The sequence below is a fragment of the Pan troglodytes genome, chromosome Y, assembly GCF_028858775.2.
Source record: "Pan troglodytes isolate AG18354 chromosome Y, NHGRI_mPanTro3-v2.0_pri, whole genome shotgun sequence".
NCBI lineage: Eukaryota > Metazoa > Chordata > Mammalia > Primates > Hominidae > Pan > Pan troglodytes.
In genome coordinates, this window is record NC_072422.2 from 4,534,286 (window position 1) to 4,550,670 (window position 16,385).

Genomic DNA, 16,385 nt, shown 5'->3' on the forward strand with positions numbered 1-16,385 from the left:
ACTCCATTCCATTCTAATCCATTCCATTCCATTCCATTTTATTCCATTCCATTCCAGTCCATTCCATTCCATTCCATTCCGTTCCGGTTTATCATTCCATTCTATTGCATTCCATTCCTTTCTATTCTATTCCATTCAGTTCCAATCGGGCTGTTCCCATTCCATTCCATTATATTCCATTCCATTCCATTCCATTCCATTCCATTCCATTCCATTCCGTTCCAGTTTATCATTCCATTCCCTTCCATTCCATTCTACTCCTTTCCTTTCCATTCCAATCGGGCTGTTGCCATTCCATTCAATTTTCTTCCATTCCATTCCATTCCATTCCATTCCATTCCATTCCATTCCATTCCATTCCTTTCCATTAGAATCCATGCTAGTGGATCACTCCATTCCATTCCATTCTATTCCATTCCATTCCATTCAATTTTATTCCATTCCATTCCAATCCATTCCATTCCATTCCATTCCACTCCATTCCATTCCATTCCATTCCACTCCCGGTGATTTTATTCCATATCACTCCATTCCGTTACACTCGGGTTGATACCTTTACGTTCCAGTCCATTCCACTCGGATTGATTCCATTCCATTCCACTCCATGCCATTTCACTCGATTTGAATCCTTTCCATTCCATTCCTTTCCATTCCATTTCATTCCATTGCATTTCATTCATTCCATTCCATTCCAATCCATTCCATTCCATAAAATTCCACACAGATTGATTCCATTCAATTACCTTCCATTCCTTTTCATTATATTCTACACTGGATGATTACATTCCATTGCTTTCCATTCCACTGAATTCCCTTCGAATCCTATGCATTCCTTCCCTTACGAATTTGTTTGATTCCATTCCGTTCCATTCCATTCCATTCTATTCCATAACAAGCCATTCCGTTCCGTTCGGGTTGATTCCGTTCCATTCTATTTTATTACATTCCATTCCATTCCACTCAAGTTAATTCCATTCCATTCCATTGTATTCCATTCCATTCCATCGCATTCAATTCCATTCCTTTCGACTCTCGTTCATTCCATTCTTTTGCATTCCCTTCCATTCCATTTTATTGCTGTTGATCATTCCATTCCATTCCATTCCATTCCATTCCATTCCATTCCATTCCATTCCAATCCACATGGTTTGATTCCATTCCATTCGGTTCCATTTCATTCCATTCCACTGCATTCCATTCCTTTCCACTCTGGTGGTTTCCATTGCACTCCATTCCATTCTTATCCATTCCATTCCCTTCCACTCGGGTTGATTCCTTTCCATTCCATTCCATTCCATTCTTTTCCATTTCGTTGTATTCCATTCCACTACGTTTTACTCTATTCCATTCCATTCCATTCGGATTATTTCCTTTAAATTCCGTTTCATGGCTTTCCATATCATTCCATTCCATTTCGGTTGATTTCAATCCATTCCATTCGATTCTGCTGAGGATGATTTCATTCCATTCCATTCGATTCTTTGTATTCCATTCCATTCCTTTCAATTCCATTCCGTTGCATTCCATTCCATTTCATTCCATTCTTTTCCACTCCACTATGGTGGATTCCTTTCCATTCCACTCCATTCCATACCATTCCATTCCATTCCACTCGGGTTGATTCTATTCAAATCCACTCCATTCCATTCCATTCCATTCCGTTCCATTCCATTTCATTCCAATCGAGCATATTCTGTTCCATTCCCTTCCATTCGATTCGATTCCATTCCATTCCATTCCATTCCTTTCGAGTGGATTCCATTCCAATCCATTCCTTTCCATTCGATTTCACTCCATTCCATTATAATTCATTCTTTTCCATTCCCCTCGAATTGGTTCTGTTCCTTTCCATTCCATTCAATTCCGTTCCACATCAGTTGTTTCCATTCCATCCCATTCCATTCTTTTCCACTCGGATGGATTCCGTTTCATTCCATTACACTCGAGTGGATTCGGTACAATTCCATTACTTTGCATTCCACTCCATTTTATTCCATTCCCTTTCACTCGGGCTGATTCCACTCCATTCCATTTCATTCCCTTCCATTCCTTTCCAATCCATTCCATTCCATTCAATTCTATTCCACTCGTGCTGTTTTCATTCCATTTCTTTCCATTCCATTCCATTCGATTCCATTCCATTCTCGTTGATTCCATTCCATTGCATTCTATTCCAATCCATTCCATTGCATTCCATTACATTCCATTCCATTTCACTCGTGTGTATTCGATTTCATTCCATTCAAGGCGATTGGATTCGATTCCGTTCCATTCCATTCCATTTCTCTCGTGTTGATTGCACTCCGTTCCATTCCATTCCATTCCATTTCATTCCAATCGAGCATATTCTCTTCCTTTCCATTTCGTTCCATTCCATTCCATTCCTTTCCTTTCACGTGGATTGCATTCCATTCCATTCCTTTCCATTCGATTCCACTGCATTCCATTCTAATTCATTCATTTCCATTACCCTTGAACTGGTTCCGTTCAATGCCATTCCATTCCATTCCAGTCGTGTTGATTCCATGCCATTCATTATCATTCCATTGCAGTCGTTTTGATTGTATTCCTTTATATTCCATTACATTCCATTCCTTTGCACTGGCGTTGAGTGAATTCCATACCATTCCAATCCATTCCTTTCAGATCCTTTCCATTCCATTCCTTTCAATTCGATTCCTCTCGTGTTGATTCTATTCCATTCCATTCCATTCTATTCCATTTCATTCACTTCCTTTCCATTCCATTTCACTCTTATTAATTCCATTCTCTTCAATTCCATTCCACTCATTTCCAATCTGGTTGATTAGATTCCATTCGCTTCCATTTGATTCCATTCCATTCCATTCCATTCAATTCCATTCCATTTCATTCCATTCCATCCCATTCCATTCCATTGCACTCGGGTTGATTCCATTCCATTCTGTTCCATTTTATTTCCTTCCATTCATCATGGGTTGTTTCCATTCCTCTTGAGTTTATTCTATTCCTTTTCTTTTCATTCAGTTTCATTCCATTCGGTTCCATTCCATTCCATTCCATTCCATTCCACTGCTGTAGACTCTATTCAATTCCATTCCCCTCCATTCCATTCCATTCCACTGCTTTCCACTCGGATTGAATGCATTCCATTCCATTCCATTCCACTCCATTCCATTGCATTGCATTCCATTCCATTCCATTCCACTCCATTCCATTCCATTCCATTCCATTCCATTCCATTCCATTCCATTCCATTCCTTTCCACTTGGGTAGATTCCATTCCTTTCCATTCCATTTGATTCCACTCCATTCATTTCCAATGCATTCAATTCCACTCTGGTGTATTCCACTCCATTCCGTTACATTCCTTTCAAATATGGTGGATTCCATTATAATACATTCCATTCCTATCCGTTCCATTCCATTCCATTTCATTCCAATCAACTCCAGTCCAGTCCATTCCATTCCCTTTCATTCCAGTAAATACCATTTCATTCCATTCCATCCCATTCCATTCCATTCCACTCGGGTTGATTCCATTCCATTCCATTCCATTTTATTACATTCCATTCATCATGAGTTGTTTCCGTTACTCTTGGGTTTATTCTGTTTCTTTTCTTTTCATTCAGTTCCATTCCATTCTATTCCATTCCACTGCATTCCTTTCGATTCCATTATGTTCCATTCCATTCCAATCCATTCCATTCAACTCCTGGCCATTCCATTCCATTCCATTTCTCTCCATTCCATTTCATTCCTCTGCTTTCCACTCGGATTGAATGCATTCCATTCCATTCCATTCCGTTCCATTCCATTCCATTCCATTCCATTCCATTCCATTCCATTCCATGCCATTCCATTCCATTCCTTTCCACTTGGGTAGATTCCATTCATTTCTATTCCATTTCATTCCACTCCATTCCATTCCAATGCATTCAGTTCCACTCGAGTGTATTGCATTCCATTCCGTTCAATTCCTTTCAAATCTTGTTGATTGCATTCCAATACATTCCATTTCTATCCATTCCATTTCTTTCCATTCCATCCCAGTGCAGTCCATTCCATTCCCTTTCATTCCATTAAATTCCATTTCATTCCATTCCATTTCTTTCATTCCATTCCATTCCACTCCATTGGATTCCTTTCCCTATCATTAGGCATGATTCCATTTCATTCCATTCCATTTCATTTCATAGCATTCTTCTAAATTCCATTCGATTCATTGCAAATCGAATCGTGTGATTCTATTCCATTGCATTCCATTCCACTCACGTTGATTCCATTCCATTCCATTAAATTCCAAACCATTGCTTTCTATTCCATTCCATTCCATTCCATTCCATTCCATTCCATTCCATGCCATGCCATTCCATTCTTGTTAATTAAACTCCATTGCACTCCATTCCATTCCAATCCTTTCCAGTCCTGTGAACTCCATTCCATTCCATTACTTTCCTTTCAACTTTGATGGATTCCGTTCCATTGCATTCCATCCATTCCATTGATTTCCATTCTATTCCTTTCCGTTCTATTCCTTTACATTCCAATCGGTTTGATTCCATTCCATTCCATTCCATTCCATTCCATTCCATTCCATTCCATTGTATTCAATGCAATTCCACTCGTGTTATTCCATTCCATTGCATTCCATCCCATTCCATTCCATTCCATTCCATTGTATTCCATTCCACTCGTGTTGACTCAATTCCATTCAATTCAATTCCAATCCATTTCATTCTATGGCTTTCCATTCCATTCCATTCTATTCCACTTTGCTTGCTTTGATTACATTCCATTCCTTTCCATTCCACTCTTGTTAATTCCATTCCATTTCATTCCATTCCATTCCATTCCAATCCATTCCATTTAACACGGGTTGATTCCAATCCATTCAATTCCATTCCTTTCAATTCCATTCCATTCCATTCCATTCGGATTGATTCCTTTCCATTCCATAGCATTCGATTCCAATCCATTCCATTCCATTTATTTTGATTAGAATCCAATCCATTCCATTCCATTCTATAGGGGTTGATTCCATTCCATTTCATACCATTCCACTCCATTCCATTCCATTCCATTCCACTCGATACCACACAGATTGATTCGATTTCATTCCATTCCATTCCATTTTTTTGAATTTCTTTCCATTCCTTTCCATTCCATTGCAGTCCTTTGCAATTCCACTCCGTGCCATTCAATTCCACTTTTGTTGATTCCATTCCATTCATTCCATTCCATTCTATTACATTCTATTCCATTCCATTCCATTCCGTTCCATTCCATTCCATTCCCTTCCATTCCAATCGGGTTGATTCCATTCAATTCCTTTGCATTCAGGTTGATTCTATTCCATACCATTAAATTCAATTCCATTCCACTCGACTCGGTTTGATTTCATTCCGTTCCCTTCCATTCCATTCCATTCTACTCGGGTTTATTCCATTTCATTCGTTTCCGTTCCAATTAATTGCATGCCATGACAAGGGGTTTGTTTCCATTCCATTCCATTTTAATGCATTCCATTCCATTCCATTCTATTGTATTCCATTCCATTCCATTCTATTACATTCCATTCGATTTCAATCGAGTTGATTCCATTCCCTTCCATTTTATTCCATTCCATTCTAATCCATTCCATTCCATTCTATTCCACTCAGGTTGATTCTATTCCATTCCATTCTATTCCAATGCATTTCATTAAATTACATTCCAGTTGTGTTGGTTCCATTCCATTTCATTCCTATCCTTTCCATTCCATTCCTAACTATTTCATCCAAGATGGGTTGATTCCATTCCATTACATTCCATCCCATTCCACTAGAATACATGCCAGTTGATCATTCCATTCCATTCCATTCCATTCCATTCCATTCCATTCCATTCCATTCCATTCCATTTGATTCCACTCCATTCCAGGACACCTGGGTTGATTCCATTACATTCCATTTCATTCCATTAGATTTCATTCCATTCCTTCGGGTGGATTCCTTTCCACTTCATTCCATTCTAATCCATTCCATTCCATTCCATTTTATTCCATTCCATTCCAGTCCATTCCATTCCATTCCATTCCGTTCCGGTTTATCATTCCATTCTATTGCATTCCATTCCTTTCTATTCTATTCCATTCAGTTCCAATCGGGCTGTTCCCATTCCATTCCATTATATTCCATTCCATTCCATTCAATTCCATTCCATTCCATTCCGTTCCAGTTTATCATTCCATTCCCTTCCATTCCATTCTACTCCTTTCCATTCCATTCCAATCGGGCTGTTGCCATTCCATTCAATTTTCTTCCATTCCATTCCATTCCATTCCATTCCATTCCATTCCATTCCATTCCATTCCATTCCATTCCTTTCCATTAGAATCCATGCTAGTGGATCACTCCATTCCATTCCATTCTATTCCATTCCATTCCATTCAATTTTATTCCATTCCATTCCAATCCATTCCATTCCATTCCATTCCACTCCATTCCATTCCATTCCATTCCACTCCCGGTGATTTTATTCCATATCACTCCATTCCGTTACACTCGGGTTGATACCTTTACGTTCCAGTCCATTCCACTCGGATTGATTCCATTCCATTCCACTCCATGCCATTTCACTCGATTTGAATCCTTTCCCTTCCATTCCTTTCCATTCCATTTCATTCCATTGCATTTCATTCATTCCATTCCATTCCAATCCATTCCATTCCATAAAATTCCACACAGATTGATTCCATTCAATTACCTTCCATTCCTTTTCATTATATTCTACACTGGATGATTACATTCCATTGCTTTCCATTCCACTGAATTCCCTTCGAATCCTATGCATTCCTTCCCTTACGAATTTGTTTGATTCCATTCCGTTCCATTCCATTCCATTCTATTCCATAACAAGCCATTCCGTTCCGTTCGGGTTGATTCCGTTCCATTCTATTTTATTACATTCCATTCCATTCCACTCAAGTTAATTCCATTCCATTCCATTGTATTCCATTCCATTCCATCGCATTCAATTCCATTCCTTTCGACTCTCGTTCATTCCATTCTTTTGCATTCCCTTCCATTCCATTTTATTGCTGTTGATCATTCCATTCCATTCCATTCCATTCCATTCCATTCCATTCCATTCCATTCCATTCCATTCCATTCCATTCCAATCCACATGGTTTGATTCCATTCCATTCGGTTCCATTTCATTCCATTCCACTGCATTCCATTCCTTTCCACTCTGGTGGTTTCCATTGCACTCCATTCCATTCTTATCCATTCCATTCCCTTCCACTCGGGTTGATTCCTTTCCATTCCATTCCATTCCATTCTTTTCCATTTCGTTGTATTCCATTCCACTACGTTTTACTCTATTCCATTCCATTCCATTCGGATTATTTCCTTTAAATTCCGTTTCATGGCTTTCCATATCATTCCATTCCATTTCGGTTGATTTCAATCCATTCCATTCGATTCTGCTGAGGATGATTTCATTCCATTCCATTCGATTCTTTGTATTCCATTCCATTCCTTTCAATTCCATTCCGTTGCATTCCATTCCATTTCATTCCATTCTTTTCCACTCCACTATGGTGGATTCCTTTCCATTCCACTCCATTCCATACCATTCCATTCCATTCCACTCGGGTTGATTCTATTCAAATCCACTCCATTCCATTCCATTCCATTCCGTTCCATTCCATTTCATTCCAATCGAGCATATTCTGTTCCATTCCCTTCCATTCGATTCGATTCCATTCCATTCCATTCCATTCCTTTCGAGTGGATTCCATTCCAATCCATTCCTTTCCATTCGATTTCACTCCATTCCATTATAATTCATTCTTTTCCATTCACCTCGAATTGGTTCTGTTCCTTTCCATTCCATTCAATTCCGTTCCACATCAGTTGTTTCCATTCCATCCCATTCCATTCTTTTCCACTCGGATGGATTCCGTTTCATTCCATTACACTCGAGTGGATTCGGTACAATTCCATTACTTTGCATTCCACTCCATTTTATTCCATTCCCTTTCACTCGGGCTGATTCCACTCCATTCCATTTCATTCCCTTCCATTCCTTTCCAATCCATTCCATTCCATTCAATTCTATTCCACTCGTGCTGTTTTCATTCCATTTCTTTCCATTCCATTCCATTCGATTCCATTCCATTCTCGTTGATTCCATTCCATTGCATTCTATTCCAATCCATTCCATTGCATTCCATTACATTCCATTCCATTTCACTCGTGTGTATTCGATTTCATTCCATTCAAGGCGATTGGATTCGATTCCGTTCCATTCCATTCCATTTCTCTCGTGTTGATTGCACTCCGTTCCATTCCATTCCATTCCATTTCATTCCAATCGAGCATATTCTCTTCCTTTCCATTTCGTTCCATTCCATTCCATTCCTTTCCTTTCACGTGGATTGCATTCCATTCCATTCCTTTCCATTCGATTCCACTGCATTCCATTCTAATTCATTCATTTCCATTACCCTTGAACTGGTTCCGTTCAATGCCATTCCATTCCATTCCAGTCGTGTTGATTCCATGCCATTCATTATCATTCCATTGCAGTCGTTTTGATTGTATTCCTTTATATTCCATTACATTCCATTCCTTTGCACTGGCGTTGAGTGAATTCCATACCATTCCAATCCATTCCTTTCAGATCCTTTCCATTCCATTCCTTTCAATTCGATTCCTCTCGTGTTGATTCTATTCCATTCCATTCCATTCTATTCCATTTCATTCACTTCCTTTCCATTCCATTTCACTCTTATTAATTCCATTCTCTTCAATTCCATTCCACTCATTTCCAATCTGGTTGATTAGATTCCATTCGCTTCCATTTGATTCCATTCCATTCCATTCCATTCAATTCCATTCCATTTCATTCCATTCCATCCCATTCCATTCCATTGCACTCGGGTTGATTCCATTCCATTCTGTTCCATTTTATTTCCTTCCATTCATCATGGGTTGTTTCCATTCCTCTTGAGTTTATTCTATTCCTTTTCTTTTCATTCAGTTTCATTCCATTCGGTTCCATTCCATTCCATTCCATTCCATTCCACTGCTGTAGACTCTATTCAATTCCATTCCCCTCCATTCCATTCCATTCCACTGCTTTCCACTCGGATTGAATGCATTCCATTCCATTCCATTCCACTCCATTCCATTGCATTGCATTCCATTCCATTCCATTCCACTCCATTCCATTCCATTCCATTCCATTCCATTCCATTCCATTCCATTCCATTCCTTTCCACTTGGGTAGATTCCATTCCTTTCCATTCCATTTGATTCCACTCCATTCATTTCCAATGCATTCAGTTCCACTCTGGTGTATTCCACTCCATTCCGTTACATTCCTTTCAAATATGGTGGATTCCATTATAATACATTCCATTCCTATCCGTTCCATTCCATTCCATTTCATTCCAATCAACTCCAGTCCAGTCCATTCCATTCCCTTTCATTCCAGTAAATACCATTTCATTCCATTCCATCCCATTCCATTCCATTCCACTCGGGTTGATTCCATTCCATTCCATTCCATTTTATTACATTCCATTCATCATGAGTTGTTTCCGTTACTCTTGGGTTTATTCTGTTTCTTTTCTTTTCATTCAGTTCCATTCCATTCTATTCCATTCCACTGCATTCCTTTCGATTCCATTATGTTCCATTCCATTCCAATCCATTCCATTCAACTCCTGGCCATTCCATTCCATTCCATTTCTCTCCATTCCATTTCATTCCTCTGCTTTCCACTCGGATTGAATGCATTCCATTCCATTCCATTCCGTTCCATTCCATTCCATTCCATTCCATTCCATTCCATTCCATGCCATTCCATTCCATTCCTTTCCACTTGGGTAGATTCCATTCATTTCTATTCCATTTCATTCCACTCCATTCCATTCCAATGCATTCAGTTCCACTCGAGTGTATTGCATTCCATTCCGTTCAATTCCTTTCAAATCTTGTTGATTGCATTCCAATACATTCCATTTCTATCCATTCCATTTCTTTCCATTCCATCCCAGTGCAGTCCATTCCATTCCCTTTCATTCCATTAAATTCCATTTCATTCCATTCCATTTCTTTCATTCCATTCCATTCCACTCCATTGGATTCCTTTCCCTATCATTAGGCATGATTCCATTTCATTCCATTCCATTTCATTTCATAGCATTCTTCTAAATTCCATTCGATTCATTGCAAATCGAATCGTGTGATTCTATTCCATTGCATTCCATTCCACTCACGTTGATTCCATTCCATTCCATTAAATTCCAAACCATTGCTTTCTATTCCATTCCATTCCATTCCATTCCATTCCATTCCATTCCATTCCATTCCATGCCATTCCATGCCATGCCATTCCATTCTTGTTAATTAAACTCCATTGCACTCCATTCCATTCCAATCCTTTCCAGTCCTGTGAACTCCATTCCATTCCATTACTTTCCTTTCAACTTTGATGGATTCCGTTCCATTGCATTCCATCCATTCCATTGATTTCCATTCTATTCCTTTCCATTCTATTCCTTTACATTCCAATCGGTTTGATTCCATTCCATTCCATTCCATTCCATTCCATTCCATTCCATTCCATTGTATTCAATGCAATTCCACTCGTGTTATTCCATTCCATTGCATTCCATCCCATTCCATTCCATTCCATTCCATTGTATTCCATTCCACTCGTGTTGACTCAATTCCATTCAATTCAATTCCAATCCATTTCATTCTATGGCTTTCCATTCCATTCCATTCTATTCCACTTTGCTTGCTTTGATTACATTCCATTCCTTTCCATTCCACTCTTGTTAATTCCATTCCATTTCATTCCATTCCATTCCATTCCAATCCATTCCATTTAACACGGGTTGATTCCAATCCATTCAATTCCATTCCTTTCAATTCCATTCCATTCCATTCCATTCGGATTGATTCCTTTCCATTCCATAGCATTCGATTCCAATCCATTCCATTCCATTTATTTTGATTAGAATCCAATCCATTCCATTCCATTCTATAGGGGTTGATTCCATTCCATTTCATACCATTCCACTCCATTCCATTCCATTCCATTCCACTCGATACCACACAGATTGATTCGATTTCATTCCATTCCATTCCATTTTTTTGAATTTCTTTCCATTCCTTTCCATTCCATTGCAGTCCTTTGCAATTCCACTCCGTGCCATTCAATTCCACTTTTGTTGATTCCATTCCATTCATTCCATTCCATTCTATTACATTCTATTCCATTCCATTCCATTCCGTTCCATTCCATTCCATTCCCTTCCATTCCAATCGGGTTGATTCCATTCAATTCCTTTGCATTCAGGTTGATTCTATTCCATACCATTAAATTCAATTCCATTCCACTCGACTCGGTTTGATTTCATTCCGTTCCCTTCCATTCCATTCCATTCTACTCGGGTTTATTCCATTTCATTCGTTTCCGTTCCAATTAATTGCATGCCATGACAAGGGGTTTGTTTCCATTCCATTCCATTTTAATGCATTCCATTCCATTCCATTCTATTGTATTCCATTCCATTCCATTCTATTACATTCCATTCGATTTCAATCGAGTTGATTCCATTCCCTTCCATTTTATTCCATTCCATTCTAATCCATTCCATTCCATTCTATTCCACTCAGGTTGATTCTATTCCATTCCATTCTATTCCAATGCATTTCATTAAATTACATTCCAGTTGTGTTGGTTCCATTCCATTTCATTCCTATCCTTTCCATTCCATTCCTAACTATTTCATCCAAGATGGGTTGATTCCATTCCATTACATTCCATCCCATTCCACTAGAATACATGCCAGTTGATCATTCCATTCCATTCCATTCCATTCCATTCCATTCCATTCCATTCCATTCCATTCCATTCCATTTGATTCCACTCCATTCCAGGACACCTGGGTTGATTCCATTACATTCCATTTCATTCCATTAGATTTCATTCCATTCCTTCGGGTGGATTCCTTTCCACTCCATTCCATTCTAATCCATTCCATTCCATTCCATTTTATTCCATTCCATTCCAGTCCATTCCATTCCATTCCATTCCGTTCCGGTTTATCATTCCATTCTATTGCATTCCATTCCTTTCTATTCTATTCCATTCAGTTCCAATCGGGCTGTTCCCATTCCATTCCGTTCCATTCCATTCCATTCCATTCCATTCCATTCCATTCCATTCCATTCCATGCCATTCCATTCCATTCCTTTCCACTTGGGTAGATTCCATTCATTTCTATTCCATTTCATTCCACTCCATTCCATTCCAATGCATTCAGTTCCACTCGAGTGTACTGCATTCCATTCCGTTCAATTCCTTTCAAATCTTGTTGATTGCATTCCAATACATTCCATTTCTATCCATTCCATTTCTTTCCATTCCATCCCAGTGCAGTCCATTCCATTCCCTTTCATTCCATTAAATTCCATTTCATTCCATTCCACTCCATTGGATTCCTTTCCCTATCATTAGGCATGATTCCATTTCATTCCACTCCCTTTCATTTCATAGCATTCTTCTAAATTCCATTCGATTCATTGCAAATCGAATCGTGTGATTCTATTCCATTGCATTCCATTCCACTCACGTTGATTCCATTCCATTCCATTAAATTCCAAACCATTGCTTTCTATTCCATTCCATTCCATTCCATTCCATTCCATTCCATTCCATGCCATGCCATTCCATTCTTGTTAATTAAACTCCATTGCACTCCATTCCATTCCAATCCTTTCCAGTCCTGTGAACTCCATTCCATTCCATTACTTTCCTTTCAACTTTGATGGATTCCGTTCCATTGCATTCCATCCATTCCATTGATTTCCATTCTATTCCTTTCCGTTCTATTCCTTTACATTCCAATCGGTTTGATTCCATTCCATTCCATTCCATTCCATTCCATTCCATTCCATTCCATTGTATTCAATGCAATTCCACTCGTGTTATTCCATTCCATTGCATTCCATCCCATTCCATTCCATTCCATTCCATTGTATTCCATTCCACTCGTGTTGACTCAATTCCATTCAATTCAATTCCAATCCATTTCATTCTATGGCTTTCCATTCCATTCCATTCTATTCCACTTTGCTTGCTTTGATTACATTCCATTCCTTTCCATTCCACTCTTGTTAATTCCATTCCATTTCATTCCATTCCATTCCATTCCAATCCATTCCATTTAACACGGGTTGATTCCAATCCATTCAATTCCATTCCTTTCAATTCCATTCCATTCCATTCCATTCGGATTGATTCCTTTCCATTCCATAGCATTCGATTCCAATCCATTCCATTCCATTTATTTTGATTAGAATCCAATCCATTCCATTCCATTCTATAGGGGTTGATTCCATTCCATTTCATACCATTCCACTCCATTCCATTCCATTCCATTCCACTCGATACCACACAGATTGATTCGATTTCATTCCATTCCATTCCATTTTTTTGAATTTCTTTCCATTCCTTTCCATTCCATTGCAGTCCTTTGCAATTCCACTCCGTGCCATTCAATTCCACTTTTGTTGATTCCATTCCATTCATTCCATTCCATTCTATTACATTCTATTCCATTCCATTCCATTCCGTTCCATTCCATTCCATTCCCTTCCATTCCAATCGGGTTGATTCCATTCAATTCCTTTGCATTCAGGTTGATTCTATTCCATACCATTAAATTCAATTCCATTCCACTCGACTCGGTTTGATTTCATTCCGTTCCCTTCCATTCCATTCCATTCTACTCGGGTTTATTCCATTTCATTCGTTTCCCTTCCAATTAATTGCATGCCATGACAAGGGGTTTGTTTCCATTCCATTCCATTTTAATGCATTCCATTCCATTCCATTCTATTGTATTCCATTCCATTCCATTCTATTACATTCCATTCGATTTCAATCGAGTTGATTCCATTCCCTTCCATTTTATTCCATTCCATTCTAATCCATTCCATTCCATTCTATTCCACTCAGGTTGATTCTATTCCATTCCATTCTATTCCAATGCATTTCATTAAATTACATTCCAGTTGTGTTGGTTCCATTCCATTTCATTCCTATCCTTTCCATTCCATTCCTAACTATTTCATCCAAGATGGGTTGATTCCATTCCATTACATTCCATCCCATTCCACTAGAATACATGCCAGTTGATCATTCCATTCCATTCCATTCCATTCCATTCCATTCCATTCCATTCCATTCCATTCCATTCCATTCCATTTGATTCCACTCCATTCCAGGACACCTGGGTTGATTCCATTACATTCCATTTCATTCCATTAGATTTCATTCCATTCCTTCGGGTGGATTCCTTTCCACTCCATTCCATTCTAATCCATTCCATTCCATTCCATTTTATTCCATTCCATTCCATTCCATTCCATTCCGTTCCGGTTTATCATTCCATTCTATTGCATTCCATTCCTTTCTATTCTATTCCATTCAGTTCCAATCGGGCTGTTCCCATTCCATTCCATTATATTCCATTCCATTCCATTCCATTCCATTCCGTTCCAGTTTATCATTCCATTCCCTTCCATTCCATTCTACTCCTTTCCATTCCATTCCAATCGGGCTGTTGCCATTCCATTCAATTTTCTTCCATTCCATTCCATTCCATTCCATTCCATTCCATTCCATTCCATTCCATTCCTTTCCATTAGAATCCATGCTAGTGGATCACTCCATTCCATTCCATTCTATTCCATTCCATTCCATTCAATTTTATTCCATTCCATTCCAATCCATTCCATTCCATTCCATTCCACTCCATTCCATTCCATTCCATTCCACTCCCGGTGATTTTATTCCATATCACTCCATTCCGTTACACTCGGGTTGATACCTTTACGTTCCAGTCCATTCCACTCGGATTGATTCCATTCCATTCCACTCCATGCCATTTCACTCGATTTGAATCCTTTCCATTCCATTCCTTTCCATTCCATTTCATTCCATTGCATTTCATTCATTCCATTCCATTCCAATCCATTCCATTCCATAAAATTCCACACAGATTGATTCCATTCAATTACCTTCCATTCCTTTTCATTATATTCTACACTGGATGATTACATTCCATTGCTTTCCATTCCACTGAATTCCCTTCGAATCCTATGCATTCCTTCCCTTACGAATTTGTTTGATTCCATTCCGTTCCATTCCATTCCATTCTATTCCATAACAAGCCATTCCGTTCCGTTCGGGTTGATTCCGTTCCATTCTATTTTATTACATTCCATTCCATTCCACTCAAGTTAATTCCATTCCATTCCATTGTATTCCATTCCATTCCATCGCATTCAATTCCATTCCTTTCGACTCTCGTTCATTCCATTCTTTTGCATTCCCTTCCATTCCATTTTATTGCTGTTGATCATTCCATTCCATTCCATTCCATTCCATTCCATTCCATTCCATTCCATTCCATTCCATTCCATTCCAATCCACATGGTTTGATTCCATTCCATTCGGTTCCATTTCATTCCATTCCCCTGCATTCCATTCCTTTCCACTCTGGTGGTTTCCATTGCACTCCATTCCATTCTTATCCATTCCATTCCCTTCCACTCGGGTTGATTCCTTTCCATTCCATTCCATTCCATTCTTTTCCATTTCGTTGTATTCCATTCCACTACGTTTTACTCTATTCCATTCCATTCCATTCGGATTATTTCCTTTAAATTCCGTTTCATGGCTTTCCATATCATTCCATTCCATTTCGGTTGATTTCAATCCATTCCATTCGATTCTGCTGAGGATGATTTCATTCCATTCCATTCGATTCTTTGTATTCCATTCCATTCCTTTCAATTCCATTCCGTTGCATTCCATTCCATTTCATTCCATTCTTTTCCACTCCACTATGGTGGATTCCTTTCCATTCCACTCCATTCCATACCATTCCATTCCATTCCACTCGGGTTGATTCTATTCAAATCCACTCCATTCCATTCCATTCCATTCCGTTCCATTCCATTTCATTCCAATCGAGCATATTCTGTTCCATTCCCTTCCATTCGATTCGATTCCATTCCATTCCATTCCATTCCTTTCGAGTGGATTCCATTCCAATCCATTCCTTTCCATTCGATTTCACTCCATTCCATTATAATTCATTCTTTTCCATTCCCCTCGAATTGGTTCTGTTCCTTTCCATTCCATTCAATTCCGTTCCACATCAGTTGTTTCCATTCCATCCCATTCCATTCTTTTCCACTCGGATGGATTCCGTTTCATTCCATTACACTCGAGTGGATTTGGTACAATTCCATTACTTTGCATTCCACTCCATTTTATTCCATTCCCTTTCACTCGGGCTGATTCCACTCCATTCCATTTCATTCCCT